This window comes from Narcine bancroftii, chromosome 1 (genome assembly GCF_036971445.1).
Source record: "Narcine bancroftii isolate sNarBan1 chromosome 1, sNarBan1.hap1, whole genome shotgun sequence".
NCBI classification, from domain to species: domain Eukaryota; kingdom Metazoa; phylum Chordata; class Chondrichthyes; order Torpediniformes; family Narcinidae; genus Narcine; species Narcine bancroftii.
Window position 1 is genome coordinate 348614971 of NC_091469.1, and position 10753 is coordinate 348625723.

Sequence of the window (10753 nt, forward strand, 5' to 3'; positions counted from 1 at the left end):
ATATATAACACAGAGTATTAAAGGCAAAACTAACAGGCATTGGGATCCTTGGTTTTCATGGGATATTGGGGATCTGTTCAGAAGAAGAGAGTTATATAGGTAAAGAAAACACAGAGCCAATGAGGTACTTGAGGAGTATTAAATGCAAAACAAAAACTCAAGAAATAAATTAAGAAGGTTAAAAGAAGACATGATATTTCTTTGGCAGACAATGTGAAGAAAAATCCTAAGGGTTTCTACAGGTATATTCAGAGCAAAAGGATAGTAAGGGACAAAATTGGTCTCCTTGAAAATCAGTGGTTGGCTTTATATGGAGCTAAAAGAGATGGGGGAGATCTTAAATGCTTTTTTGCATCAGTATTCACTCAGGAAACTGGAAGAGTCAAGAGAAGTTAGGAAAACAAGCAGTGATGTCATGGAATTGACACAGATTAAAGAGGAGGAAGTGCTTGCTGGCTTAACAAAAATAAGGGTGGATAAATCCACAGGGCCTAACAAGATATTACCTTGGACCTTGAGGGAGGCTAGTGTAGAAATTGCAGGGGATTTGGAAGAAACATTTAAAATGTCTTTAGTCATGGATGTGGTGCCAGAAGATTGGAGGGTAGCTCATGTTGTTCTGTTTTTTTTTAAGGGTTCCAAATATAACCCTGGAAATTATAGGCTGGTGAGCCCAACATCAGTAGTAGGTAAATCATTGGAAGATGTTCTAAGATATCAGATTTACAAGTATTTGGAGAGCCAGGGACTGATTAGAGATCGTCAATATGGGTTTGTGCATGGTAGGTTGTGTTAAACCAACTTTATACAGTTTTTCGTAGAGGTTATGAGGAAAGTTGATGAAGGAAAGGCTGTGGATTTTGTCACATGAATTTCAGTAAGGCCTTTCATAAGGACCCACAAGGGAGGTTAGTGAGGAAAGTTCAGAAGTTTGATATTTATGATGAGGTAGTAAACTGAATTCCACATTGGCTATTTGCAAGATGTCAGAGAGTGGGGGTATATGATTGCTTCTCAGACTGAGGCCTGCGATTAGTGGTGTGGCTCAGTGATCAGTGTTGGGACCATTGCTGTTTGTCATCTATATCAATAATCTGGTAACTTTGATCAGCAGGTTTGCTGAACAAAGATTGGAGGGGTACTGGACAGTGTGGAAGACTTTGAAAGCTTGCAGAGAGATCTGGCCAGCTGGAAAAATGGGCTGAAAAATAACAGATAGAATTTAATGCAGACAAGTGTACAGTGTTGCATTGTGGAAGGACAAATCAAGAAAGGATAAACACGGTAAATGGTAAAGCATTGAGGATTGCGGTAGAAGAAAGGGATCTGAGAATGCAGATGCATAATTTTCTAAAAGTGACATCACAGGTAGATTGGGTTGTAAAGAGAATTTTCTGCATATTGAGCTTCATAAATCAAAGTTTTGAGTATAGGAGTTGGGATGTTAAAGTTGTATAAGAAATAAAACATGAAAGACACCGTGGTTGAAGTAAAAGCACCATGCTGGAGAAACTCAGCAGGTCAAACAGTGTTGAGTTTGATACCAAGTCCGAAACATTGGTTATGTTTGTTATGTAAAGTAACTGTTTAACCTGCTGAGTTTCTCCAGCACTGTGTTTTTAGTGAAGTTGCATAAGACTTTAGTGTGGCCAAATCTGAAGTATTGTGTGCAGTTTTGGTCACCTAACTACAGAAAATATATCAATAAGATCGAAAGAATGCAGAGAAGATTTACTAGGATATTGCCTGAACTTCAGGAACTGAGTTACAAGGGAAAATTAAATAGCTCAGAACTTTATTACCTAGAGCGTAGAAGAATGAGGGGAGATTTGATAGATGTATTTGAAATTATGAGGGTACAGTGTAGGCAGAATAAATATAAATAAGCTGCCTTTATATAAGATACAAACCCTAAACATTAAGGGTGAAAGGGGAAATATTTAGGGGAAACATTGGGGGTGGATTTCTTAACATAGAGAGTGGTGGGAGTGTGTAATGAACTTCCAGCTAAAGGAGTGAATGCAGACTCAATTTTAATATTTAAGATGTATTTGGACAAGTCCATGGATGGGAGGGGTATGGAGTGCTATGTACTATCCCTCTTACCACATTTGCAACACTTTTTAAACACCTTCACAGTAATTTTGAGAGTAGATTCATTCTGAAGTGGAGAAATATAAAACAATTATTAAGGAAGATTAATGTCTAAAATGAAAAAGCTATCAACCTACAAGCCAATGCAAACTTCATTGCCGTTACACGTAAAACAGAAAGCTATATCAAATAATCTTCTGAGATACAGCAAATAAATTATATTTAAGAATGCGGTGAAAGTTCAGCAAATCATCTTCCTTATTGGACCCCTTGCAGGTGAGGGTTTGCATTTGGCTGTGAGGGGTTGGTATATTCTCCTGTGTTTGAGTGGGTTTCCTCCAGGTGCTTTGTTTGCCTCCCACCCTGCCTCCATGCCGTAACTCTACATTTATTGTTTTTTTAAATTGAAAGTCCAACAAGACTTTGGCACCATCACTGAGGCATGTTCAGTTTTACATTTGCACCCAAATAAGCTAAAGTCCACAACTTGATAGGACCTTGGTATTAAAACACTGCAGTCAATATTAAAAGCAATGATTGTTTTCAAAAAAAGATGGAGATTTAAATATCTTTTGCTTCGAGTTTTCATTTTAGAACTTGCTTCCCTCTCCTGTTGTTTCCATTGAACATACTTACAATCATTGGTGTCTGGCATCCTCTCTACACATGTGCTTTGTTTTGATATATTTCTACAACAGATGTTGAACAAATAAGCACTCTGCTAATCTCGATACTAATCCTCTCTGTTTCTCTAGCAAGGATTTGCTTTATCTCAGAGGGCCACTTGCAGACATTTTGGTATCCTGACATGATTTTCTCCCATGACAATGTTTGTGAAATGCATTTGTGAGACTTTTGAATTCAAACTAGGGATTAAAAAGGGATACATAAGAAGAAAAAAAATGTGAACTCTGGTTAATGGTGATTGGTAGTCATAGGACAGGAATGAAGGTTATTACTTCATATTATATCTGTAAAAAGAAAATCTGGGGCCAGAGCTATCAGATGGTGGTTAGCTCTGCTCCCCTTGACTTTTGCACTAAATATGATAAATATAACAAGTTTATTATCATATACATTGTACAATGTACATATATATCAAAGATTTTAAGTGCTGCCATTGCATAGGCACTTCATTAAAAAAGGCGACAAAATAAATTGAATGAAGAAATAACAATGCATCTAAAAGACATAATAAATATTCACAATTATCATAATGCAAGAAAAAAATAATTTAGCTTTTCCATCCGCCAATATCGACTTGCTGCACAAAGCAGAGCAGTTGGCATGGATCAAATAGCCTGTTCCCTCGTCGTATTTTTCTTCCACACAGAATTAAGCTCATGCTTAAAAATACATGGATGTGTTATGACCACAGGCTGCCTTAATAAGGACATTGACAGTTACAAGCCAGATTAGGTCATAAAGAGATGGGAAAAGTTCAAGGAAAATTTAATGTACCGTAACTTAAAGTATAAGTGTGTTGGAATGATTGGTTTATATACAAGGTGGTCAAAGGTCAACGGCGGTATTTTTTTTACAGCACAATCCAGTCCTGGCACAACTTGACTCACCAAGATTATCAATATTTTTATGTTTTCCCTTAAAATATTATGTTGAGAATAAAATTCAAGAATCATGTAATAAAACAAAAAAATTCATATGGTAGAAATTTCCTTTACTCAGCCATAAGGGAAACCAAAGAGTCACCATTAGTATTGCCATGTCACCCTTGCAGTTTAATCAGAGAAAGAGAAGCAAAAGAGAGTCCCTTCAGAATCACTAAGTCTATGGATTTCCATCCAGTGTTCCTGTATCCTCTGCAGCCACTTTATTCTACCCATTTGCAACCTGAGCTCCAGATCCAAATCTCCAATAGGATGAGGAATCCTTCAATGCCTGAGGTCCTTCAGGAACCTTTCTTGCCCTCAGCACTCTCTCTAATCCACGTCCCGGGTTCCCACAAGCCAGTCTCTAGCAGGCCACAGCCCATGAGGTCCTTTGACCCCCGTCGCCATGAAGCTGCAGCCTGTGTGGGTCTTTCAGCTACTGAGACCCTCGCTGCCTTAGTCACCATCCCATAGGGTTGTCTCCCATATTTTTTTCTTCTCATTAGGGGTTGTTCCTCTCTGTTTCTGGGTCACTGTTCCGCTGGAATCTGCAACCCCTGGAGGCTGCTGCCAGCAGTTTCCATAATCTTGGGTACAGAACCCATGTTTGAGAATTTTTAAATAAAAATGCCATTTACTCCTTCAACAGGTCATTTAAATCCCCTCAAGAGCCAGCAACATTTAGACCAGGCAATTGGATCCAGTGGAGCAGCACTGTGTCTCCTCTCCCCACTCTTCTGGGTCCACACCAGCAGCATCACTGCAATTACAGTAGTTTTGGTTTGCAATGCAGTAGAATCTTTATCAGCGCATATCAGGAATTAGTGCACCATATATGTTGAAGATTTCATATATTGCAAGTATCTGTCAGTGCAAAGAGTTTATATGAATTAATGAACATATTTACTGGAAGAATTCTCACATGGACATAAAGTCCTTTGATTTTAGCTTTTAGCTACACAAGATTCATAGGCACATTTGTCAGTTACATATATGTAAATCTGCCACTGCAGTTATAAGTAATGTTGGCAAGTACTGGTAAAATCCCAAAGGGAGATCTAAGGCTTGTAAGCATGGAATATTTTAAGCTCAGTAATTGCTTGCATTATTTGACATTTCCACATGGTCTACATCAACCCAGCAAATGAATTGCTGCACACTCTAAATTTTCTCAACAATGTTAGGCGCAGATATAAATTTAATAACTAGTTTCCATTTGGTACTTTACATTTTTTTTATTTCTTTCAGCATTACATGGCAGAAATGTAACAAAATCCACCTCTCAACTGCCCTTTAATGTAGTTTTATAATTGGTTCGGCATTTTGCAATTGCTGATGACAGGGTATATTTTATTTTAATACGTGTTCAAATTCTGCAACACACCAGAAAATTTGCCATTTTCTTGTAAATGACTATTCTTTTGTAACCATGTTACACTTAATTTCATTTTGATATTTTATTCAAGGCTAAATGGCACTTCAGCATTACTTTGGAAGTTCCTTGAGTGGAATATTCAAAAAATTTTAAAGCTAAATAATAAAAGTTCAAAATATTAATCCTTGAAGTATCTAAATTCACAAAATACATATAATAATTGAACTGTTAAATAATGTCTTTTTGATTTTTTTTTCCTCTACTGAAATATATGGTCATAGGTCAAGATAGCTTAATGTGTGCATGAATTATGGTTCTGTATTTGGTTTCCATTGAATTCAATGGACATAGCAGCACAATTCAATGCACATATATAAAACCACAAAGTGCATTTAACAAGGGACAAGCTCCTTAGGAAATTTTAGACAATAGGAGCAGACGTAAAGTTCAATAAAGTAATATATTTTAGCAATATGGGCAGGAATTGAGAAATGGGAAAAGCAAACATTTGGTTGCAGATTTTCTTGCAGCCCATATTGAGCTATTATGCTAAAACTTAATATTAAGTTAATTTGCAATGAGAAAAAAAAATCCCTGCTTATCTTAATGCAATATTTTAAATAACAAACCACCAAATTCTGATCCACTAGTCTCGAGATTTCTTAAAAAAAAAGCATTAGCTCAGGTGTGACAAATAGGATTTGTTCAGCTTCCTGAAAGCATGTTGCCAATCCCTCATCAAATCTGACTGTTCTACATGTTCATTAATAGCATTTCTAATAATGCTTGTCCGAAATGTCTCCCTTCACAGTGATTAACCTCACTCATCCATCAGGTTATGATTTTCATCTTATTTTTTTTCTAAATAAGCACAAAGATATTCCTCAGTGATGTTAAAAGATTTTGAAAATTCCCATTGAATTAATAATGTTTCATTGACAATTTCATCTATTTCATTGGTTAGCTTATCTAAATATGAATTGAAACCATAATTAAGAATTATATTTGAAATGGTAAAATATAAACCTAAAGTCAAACTAGCTTTTGATAAGCTAAATCTGATCTTTGTTATATAGGCAGTCCCCAGGCTGCAAATGAGTTCTGTTACCTGGGTCTATCCATAAACCAAATTTGTATGTAAGGAAGAACAGGTGCTTACAGTTCATATTTAGCATTCATGAGGTAACATTATGCTCATTTTGCACATGCACGAATTGGGGAACAGCCCGTTCATAAGTACGAGTTGTTCGTAACCAGAGGCTAGCTGTATTTCCATTCTAAGGCATTTTCACTTAATCTGGAGCATTCCTCTTATCTATAACAGTGATTTTCAAACTGCCCCCCACCCCCTAATCTCACTTCCCACTTTAAGCAATCCCTATGCCACAAATGCTCTGTAATCAGTAAGGGATTGCTTAAGGTGGTAGGTGAGTGGGAAGGGAAGGTTGAGAATCACTGCTCTAGACCCAATTGTTACTGATATATTTTTCTTGAGAAAAATTGTCATTGGCCCATTTGTTTTGTAATTATGAAGTCAATTAGATACAATAAAAACAGTGGCTTTCAAACATTTTCTTTCTACTCACATACCACCTTAAGCAATCCCTTACTCATCTCAGAGCACCTATGGGCATAGGGATTGCTTAAAGTGGAAAGTGAGTGTAGGGGGCAGTTTGAAAACCACTAATCTATAAGCTAGCTATTTGTGTTTAATGTGAATGTAAATTATTTTACTCCCCCTAGTTTATCGAGTGAACTTTTAACTGTTCTTATGCCAGACTTTGGATGTCTTTCTTGACATTTACTGTTATGTTCTTGATTTCAAGTAAGAACAGACTGGATATTGGCTAGTATAGTGTCACTCAATTGCATGCTCTTTAGCCTGATGTGTAAAATGCACATGGACTTGTGCTACTTGAAATGGACAACATGTGAAGACCCATAATTGAGCAGGGATTAATGCATGCAGCAGAGTAAGGGGAAGAAATTGACAAGAGGGACATTAATATGCAAAACAATTGCTAATGTAGTGGAACAATTTTTTCTCTGTTTTACAGAATTAGAATTTCCAAAAAGAAAACAAAAAGTTGTTGTTCCAGTACTGGCTCCTTGAATTAATTCTACTCCCTAGCACTTCCCACATTTTTGTAAAATGATCGATTTTCAAGTGTATAGCTATTATTTTTTTCTTCAGTTTCTACACCTGAGGAAGGATAATAAATGGTACACTGCTGTTCTGTTGGATATCAATCACCTCCTCCAAAGTAACTACTCTGTGGAGATCCCCCATTGTTACTCTGTAGGAAGTACCCCCAACATTGCAGCAGTATATTTTTTGTTATCGCTGCAGAAATGCTAATATCCAAGTATAAATATTCCTGCAATTTTTTTCAAGATTTCCAGGGCATGTACATTTAGAAAGGTGAATATCTATTGTTTTCTTTCTGAGCAAACTTCAGGCAATATCTTTATTCTCCACTATGACTGATGATTTCTGTAACAAATGGACAGGAGTAGATATCCAACTCCTCTATCATGTTTTTCATAATTAAAGACCATTAGTATTGAGGAGCATTTCAATCAAGTCACAAGCTCTACCCCCATTCCTAAAGTTCATGTAGGCACTATGGCAGCGCTCTGGTGGCTCTACGACTCCCAGGAGGCATCAAACCAGCCATGTGATGTCAGCGCACGTCAAGCATATGATTCTGGCTTTTAAAAGGTTGCGCGGGTGATGAAGAGTAAATCCATCTGATTCACTCTAGAAACATTTTGTGTGAGTTATTTTGTCGTGGCCACAATTGGTGACCCCGATGAGTCCAAAATCGTATTTTTAGACAAACATGGTCTCTGCAGTCATTGCTGTAAAGCTACCACCTTTCTGGACAGCTGAGCCTGAACTGTGGTTCCAACAGGCTGAAGCACAATTTCACCTTTGCAAAGTCAAATTGGACACCACTCATTATTATCATCTAGTCAGTAACCTAGACCAGGCTGTCGCTAAGAGGGTCGGCAGGATCTACCACATACCAGCAAGTGTGACACTTTAAAAGCACTTTTATTATGTGTATATGGTGTGTCCCATAGGGAAAAGGCCGCCAAAGTACTACATCTTGATGGGTTGGTAGACCGTACCTCTTCAGAAATAATAGATGAAATGCTGTTCCTGGCAGCTGGTGAAAGGCCCAATATGTTATTCGAGCAGCTTTTTAGAGTAAGTGCCAGATGATCTTAGGCTCTTGTTATCAAAATGTTCATTTGAAGACCCAAGGGCTGTAACAGCGGAGGCAGACATTCTATGGCTAGTTAAAAAGCACAGCAAGGAAAGACAAATCTGCACAACCAACTCTTCCAATATTGACCGCGTGTCACACTCTAGTGCTCTTAGGACATCACTGCCAACAGCAGCCTGTGAACATCACCACTAGCATTGGGGAATAAATGCCTGCAAGTGCCTTCCACCCTGCCCACTTATGGGAAATGCCCAGGCCAATTCCAGTAAGGGCTGTGACAGTTGGCGTGAAATCTGTAAGCCTATTGTATGTATAGGACCAGTTGTTCCTGGTGGACATGGGATCAGGCGTTAGTGTACTTCCACCCACCGGTTCTGACACATGCCATCCTATCCCTGAGCTGCAACTACGAGCAGTTAACTGTTCCAACATTCCGACCTTTGGCACCAGGAAGATGTACGTCAAGTTCGAGAATTATCTCTATACTTGGCTATTTATTATTGCAGCAGCCAACAATCCGTCACAGAGGTCGACAACCTAAAAGACAGACAAACAGTTCTGCCGGTTGGGGGGGGGGGGGGGGGTTGGAGGGTAGGGCGAGAGGGTCAGTGTAGCAGCAGTATGGTGCACCACAGCTCCCAGGAGGCAACAAACCAGCCATGTGACATCAGTGTGTAATGACATCAGCGGGTGTCAAGTGTGTGATTCTGTCTTAATGAAGAGTAAATCCATTTAATTCACTCTAGAAATGGCTTGTGTGGTTATTTTGTCATGTCCACATTGATTCCAGTAGCCACATTCTTACTTTTCGGCAGTATACAGTAAAAAAATAAACAAACATGGCATAGGATTAGGTTCATTGTGGATTGAGTTTTGAATATAATATTCACAAGATTTCTCATGTCCAGGTCTCTTCCAGAATCATAAACTCATATAGTGAAGTCCCCATGTCACACTTGTGGTGCTCTTAATTGTCCACTAATTAAAGTTAATTAAATTAAATAATTGCATTTGGCACATTATGATTCAGGAGTAATGACCTTCAATTTTGATTCTCCAACATTTTCTTCCCATTATATCAAGGTGATGAGTCATGAAATCCATTGTATGAATTTATTTTGCTGATATTAGAAATTCACTGTGATTTTGCAATAACCTAATCCTTATTAACTTCTAATCATGATTCACGAGAGACAAAATATTACAGAAAATAATTTATTTATTACAAGAGAGAATGTTTCTATTTTATAGGTTTTTTTTCCAGAAATCACCAATAGGTTTCACAAGAGTCCTGGTCTCTATTCTCACACTGGAAAGGTCTGAAACAGATCAAGCCACAAGCCATGACTGTGGGGTTTGGAACCAGGGGCCGGAGAGGGTGAGTTGGATGCCTGGAACTCAGGTTCAATGCTGGAATACCGTGAGGCCAAGCAAGTTACAGGAACACAGGTGCCAATGGGATAGGAGGAAGTGGTGAGATCCATAGACTGTTTTTGTTTTTCATTTTGATGGGGATGCTCCACTAGTTATGCCTCTTTGTGTGCCTTTATGTGCAAGTAAACAAATTTTTGTGGCTTTATGTTCATGACAATAAAGAAACCTTGACTATCAAGGAAGAATCCAGCAACATTACAATGTTAAACTAATAATAGTACATTTTAGAGTGATTGTAACTGTTAAAAAGGGCAGAACCAAAAGCACATTTCAGTTATATATGATGGAGAGACAAATATTCTGATGCACTACAATTATTCCTTTTGTAGAGATGTAGAAAAATTGAGGTATTAGCATTTTTTAAGTGTGAAGGTGACATTCACTGAAGTTTGTCACAGCTCCCGCTCCATCAATAATTTGCATCTAAATTGAGACAAGTTGTTTTCATGTTCAGCATGTTTACTAAAATAAACATGATGGATCCGTCCAAGATGACTATATCGAGTCAAAAGTTTTAAGACAGGAAAGAACTTGTGTCAGTTCAGCAGATGATGTGAAAACACTTTGGCATGAAGCAAGATAAGGCAAACACTCATTAATGTATGGATTACCTGCACTGTGAAATTTGTCATCATGTACTTTGGCAGACAAACTGAAATCTGAGGCATTGCATCCTGTCTTAATAGAATGTTGTATTTACAACTTGGAATGCTGAATATAAGACTCGTGTTCATGCTGTGCTTGACATGTCTCCGTGGAGATCGAAAGTATTTTACTGCCAATGGAGTCTTTTTCAAAGTAAGATCATAATTTTGAAGTAAAAATTGGTGCATAGATTGAATTATATACGTGAGAATAATGAGAGAAGATGATAAATCAATTTATTATTTTCTGGGAATTGAGATTGGGAAATTTTAGATGATCAAATGATTGAAGAGTCAATAATTCAATGGAAATAAAATTGTTGCAATATTTCTTTACCATAATTGTGCCAGAAATGCCATTAG

The 10753-nt window shown here is 37.6% G+C and overlaps 1 long non-coding RNA gene across 2 annotated transcripts in view; it reads left to right on the forward strand.

Annotated features, from left to right (window-relative positions):
• The window catches only part of LOC138749333 (uncharacterized), a 106399-nt gene extending 95876 nt beyond the window's left edge, over nucleotides 1-10523 (forward strand). For both annotated transcript variants that reach the window (XR_011348564.1, XR_011348565.1), the window contains 2 exons: nucleotides 9564-9690; nucleotides 10433-10523. This is a non-coding gene — a long non-coding RNA (uncharacterized lncRNA). The remainder of the gene's footprint in view (nucleotides 1-9563; nucleotides 9691-10432) is intronic.
• The last annotated feature ends 230 nt before the right edge of the window (nucleotides 10524-10753 follow it).